This window comes from Sceloporus undulatus, chromosome 5, assembly GCF_019175285.1.
Source record: "Sceloporus undulatus isolate JIND9_A2432 ecotype Alabama chromosome 5, SceUnd_v1.1, whole genome shotgun sequence".
NCBI lineage: Eukaryota > Metazoa > Chordata > Lepidosauria > Squamata > Phrynosomatidae > Sceloporus > Sceloporus undulatus.
Genome location: NC_056526.1, coordinates 179,224,369 through 179,228,779, shown reverse-complemented (window position 1 = coordinate 179,228,779; position 4,411 = coordinate 179,224,369).

The following is a 4,411-nucleotide window of genomic DNA, read 5'->3' as shown; positions in this document are numbered from 1 at the left end:
CCAGCATGGTGCTGTGGTTTAAATGACTCTGCAGAACAGGTTTCAAATCTCCAGTCATCCATGGCAACCCACTGGGTGAACATGGACAAGTCACGATCTGTCTGTTTCTGAGGGAGGCAAAGGCAACCCATCCCAAACAAATCTTGCTAAAAAGGCCTTGGAAAGAACTTGAAGGCACATAACAACAAACCAGTAATTTTTGGAGAATTCTTAATAACTATAAATAAGATCATATCCATGCCAGTATGTTTAATATATCTATTACATTTCTCTCCCTCTCCCATACCCACACATGCCCAACTACTGGTGCTACACTCCATGCCTCTGGTGAAGCGAGGTGCAATCAGTGAAAACATATTCCGAATAAAACTTGTTGATCTTTAAGCTGCCACAAGACTTTCTTGGGTTTGCTGCAACAAATGAATGCAGCTGCTATACAAAATCCTTTACACGAGTATCCACCAACAGTCTCACTTCTCTTGGAGTATGAACATGTTTGCAAAAGCTGCTTTTTGGGCCACAACTCCCAGGATATTTCTGCCAGATTGGCCACTGCCAGGGGATTCTGAGAATTGTTGCCCCCCCAAAAACTATTTTTTCCAAGACCTGCAGGTGACAGGGCCTCAGATAATGACCAGGATTCAACGTGGTCAAGCCACAACAGTGCAGGACTATGCTATGCAGGACTCTGCTGTGGCTTACCTGTCACCATCCCAGGGCTCATCATTGTGCTGAAATGTATTTTGGTGGAAGATACATGATTGTCCCACTTTCCCTGTCCTCACCACAACCATGTCAGGCTGAAATCAGCTGTAGTGACTGGGCCAAGGTCACTCATTGAACATCATGGTTGAATGGGAATTTCTATGTGGAAACTACCAGGAACTAGGTGAGTAAACCTCCTCAGGGACCAAGGCAATAACGGCACCCTCATCTCTCTGCCCTGGCCTACAGAGGAAGGTGAGTGCCATGGATATTCATGGTTTATCCACTTTTGAGCAGACTCTGTACCCTGAAGTCCTGTAAATGTGGAGGGCTGACTGTATTTGCTGAACTTTATTTTCTGGCTATGCCTTTAACTGCTTTTAGTTTAATTGGTAGCTTAATTATGTTTTAATTTTTGTACAGTGTATTTTTAAAACCTTTATTTGATTTAAACTTTGTAAGCAACTTTGGGTTCAAGATAGGGAAAACCACCACTACAACAACTGTGGTGGTGAAAGCATACCTGGAAAGGGTTAGGTGAGCTGAAACTCAAACCAGTAGTTTGCTATCTCAGATGTTTCATCCCTATGGCCTCTCGATTTCCAGTTTACAAGAAATTAACCTATTGTACACATTGCTCTCCCTGTTCTTTGTGCATGCAAGTTGTAAAATGAATACCATTGTGAGTTTTGAAAATGGAAACCTTTTGCCTTTACAGCTCCTATTACTTACACAGCTGTGTCTCTGAATATTATTCAAGACCTGTTCAGGCAGCCCCAAGCTCAGATAAATGCATGTTTAGAAGGGCTAGAGAACTATTAAAACAAAGGTGCTCATATTTATGCATGGAGCTTTTGTCTGATGCTTCAGTAGATATCTATATATTGGCTCGGCCCATGCCCTGTTACCTTTGGCTGCCCTTCCCAGCAGCAGTTCTTCCTTTAAGCTCTTTGTAGCCTTTTGAGCAGCATTTATACATTCCCACTAACTGGCAGAAATCTGCTTCAGAGGACTATTGATCACGATGGAGTTTATTTAGTTCAGAACAACCTTACAAGAGGAACATAAATTCTCTCCCCTCTACCCAACCCCACAAAAAAAATCAGGCTTGCCTATTAGATCAATATTGCAAAGTTCCTACTTGCTCATGAATAGCTACTCAGAATATAAGAATTACTTTGGATCCTTCTACCCCAATATCCTGTCCCTGGCTTTGACTAGGCAAATGCCTCTGGAAGCGCATAGATAGGACATAGTGTTTGAAATGTTTCTAACTTTTGTTACTAGGGAACTCCTGATCTTAAGCTCTGGCATGTTCTCCAGATATCACAAAATCATCATCATCCTCATTTTGGTGCTATGAAAAGCTTCTCATGCTGATTTCTACAAAAATGAGCCAAGGTAGGTTTCCTTGTTTCTTGGGGGTCACTTGATCTTAACATCTTCATTCTTGATGCAAACAATGAATTTCCTTCCTGAAGAGTGTCACAACAGTGTACTCTTGTTCACCACGGTTGCCAACTTTACCACCAGGATGGAACTTGCACATTTTATAGCAGCTTGATATTTGCAGCAATTCACAGGTGATGTATATTTTATTTAACAAATTCTAAAGGTTATTTAGGGCTGGAAGGGACCCCAAGGGCCATCAGGCCAAGAATCCCTTGCTAAAACACCCCTGGGAGAGGGCCATCTAACTTCTGTTTAAATGGAGAGTCAATCACCATCCAGGCAGTTTATTCCTGTGCTGAATAACTCTTACGATCAGGAAGTTCTTCCTAGTGTTTAGTTGTTATCTTCTTTCTTGTAATTTGAGTCTATTGTTTCATGTCCTGTTTTCTGGAGCAGCAGAAATTGAGGGTGCTCCATTTTCCAGCTGACAGTCCACCTAGTATTTAAAAATGGCTGTCATAGCATCTTTCTCTCTTCTTTTCTCCAGGGTAACCATAACCAGCTCTCTCAGCACTGCCTCATAAGGCTTGGTGTCTCCATAAGAGAGCACCACCATATAAGAGATTTCCTTTAATCTCACTCTCTAACATGGCTGCTTAATTTTCTTTGGGGTTTAAGTGAACCTGACATACCACATCTGATTCCAGCCCAGAAAACATAGAATTTAATATTTGGTCACCTTCCTCTGGACCTATTCCACCTTGACAGTGGGTGCATTAATAACTGCCATGGCTCCACTCTACAGAATTCTGGGATTTGTAGTTTTGTGAGGCACAAGTATTCTTTGGCAGTGAAGGCTAAAGACCACGTAAAACCACATATGTCAAGAGTCCACAGTGTTGAGCCATGGCAATTACACTACATTCCTTCATCTGTACATTCTGTTCTGTTTACACAACACAATTGGCATTTTTTGCTGCTCCATCAAGCTGTTAATTCATGTTGTAATCAGCTAAAAGCTCTAGATCTTTTCAACATATATGGCTTTCAAGCCTCGTGTTGCATCTTAAATTTATGCATATGATGTTTGATGATTCTCTCTAAGGGTTTTTTTTTGCATTTAAAAATATATAAAATATTAATTATATAACAGAAAATAACAGATAAAGATATCCATCATCTTGAAAATTCATAGTCCAATGGTTAATAAATGAAACACATTTTTCTATAAATTTGTTATGCGCCTGTCTTTTTTACCTCTTTCCCTCCATTCAATATGCAAGTTGACTTAAGTATGCATTGACCCATAGCAGCTCATACCAATTTCAGACTAAGAGGAAATGAATAGATTTCAACCTTCAAGCAATAATTTGTTACACAGTAATTAATGAACATGTAACTAAGTATATTTTTTCTGAATAAACATCTTTAATATGACATGAAAGTACTGTATAACTTTAGAATCATAGAATCATAGCATCATAGAATTGGAAGAGACCACAAGGGCCATCCAGTCCAAAACCCTGCCATGCAGGAACTCTCAATAAAAGCATCACTGACAGATGGCCATCTAGCCTCTGCTTAAAGACCTCCAAGGAAGGAGACTCCACCACACTCTGAGGGAGTGTGTTCCACCGTTGAACAGGCCTTACTGTCAGGAAGTTCCTCCTAATGTTGAGGTGGAATCTCTTTTCCTGTAGCTTGCATCCATTGTTCTGAGTCCTAGTCTTTGGAGCAGCAGAAAACAAGCTAGCTCCCTCCACAATATGACATCCTTTTGAGTATTTAAACAGGGCTATCATATCACCTCTTAGCTTTCTCTTCTCCAGGCTAAACATCCCCAGCTCTTTAAGTCGTTCCTCATAGGGCATGCTTTCCAGACCCTTCACCATTTTAGTCACCCTCCTTTAGGAGAAAGTGTGACTTTGTATCCTGTTATACCTTTTCTAAAACTGAAAACTTTTGTTGTGGTTGTATGCCTTCATGTTCTTTACATCTTATGGTGATCCAATGTGACCCTATCATGGGGTTGTCTTGGCAAGATTTGTTCAGAAAGATTTGGCATTGCCTTCTTCTGAGGCTGAGTACAATAGAAAGGATGTTTTACTGAAGATGGAGCAAGTTTGTTTTCTGCAGCTCCAGAGAATACTATAAGGAACAATGGATTCAAACTACAGGAAAAGAGAATTCACTTCAGCATTAGGAAGAGCCTCCTGAAGTAAGAGCTGTTCGAAAGTGGAACATGCTGCCTCAGCGGGTAGTGGAGTCTCCTCCTTTGGAGGTTTTTAAACAGAGGCTGGATGGCCATCTGTTG